The sequence below is a fragment of the Dipodomys ordii genome, unplaced genomic scaffold (genome assembly GCF_000151885.1).
Source record: "Dipodomys ordii isolate 6190 unplaced genomic scaffold, Dord_2.0 Scaffold161, whole genome shotgun sequence".
Taxonomy (NCBI): domain Eukaryota; kingdom Metazoa; phylum Chordata; class Mammalia; order Rodentia; family Heteromyidae; genus Dipodomys; species Dipodomys ordii.
Genome location: NW_012267377.1, coordinates 3,338,628 through 3,339,085, shown reverse-complemented (window position 1 = coordinate 3,339,085; position 458 = coordinate 3,338,628).

The following is a 458-nucleotide window of genomic DNA, read 5'->3' as shown; positions in this document are numbered from 1 at the left end:
TTTTCTTTTAAACTAAATGGCCAATGGTATATTTTGATTGACATCAAATGGAGATGGGATGGGGAAAAATACTGGTCCTGTGAAAATATCCCCCTTATCCATTCGTGGCATGCTCATTCAGCTTTTATCTTTATATTTCAGTAAGTTATTTTGCTCTCACTGTTTTAACAAAAAAAATCCTTGCATACCTTGTTTAATTGGAGAATTTTAATGTTTTCATTTATCATTGTAAAACCAAGGATAATTTTATAACTTTTTTGTACATAGCTGTTACATGTAGGCAATCTGTCTTTAAGTAGGGGTAAATTACTCTTTAAAAATAAAAGAATCCTAGATAGTTTTCCCTTCAAGTCAAGCGTCTTGTTGTTTAAATAAACTTCTTGTTTTTTAAAAAAAAAGAACCTTTTAGACAATACTATTTCTTGAAGTTGTAGAAATAATTTTCATCTTAAATTTAG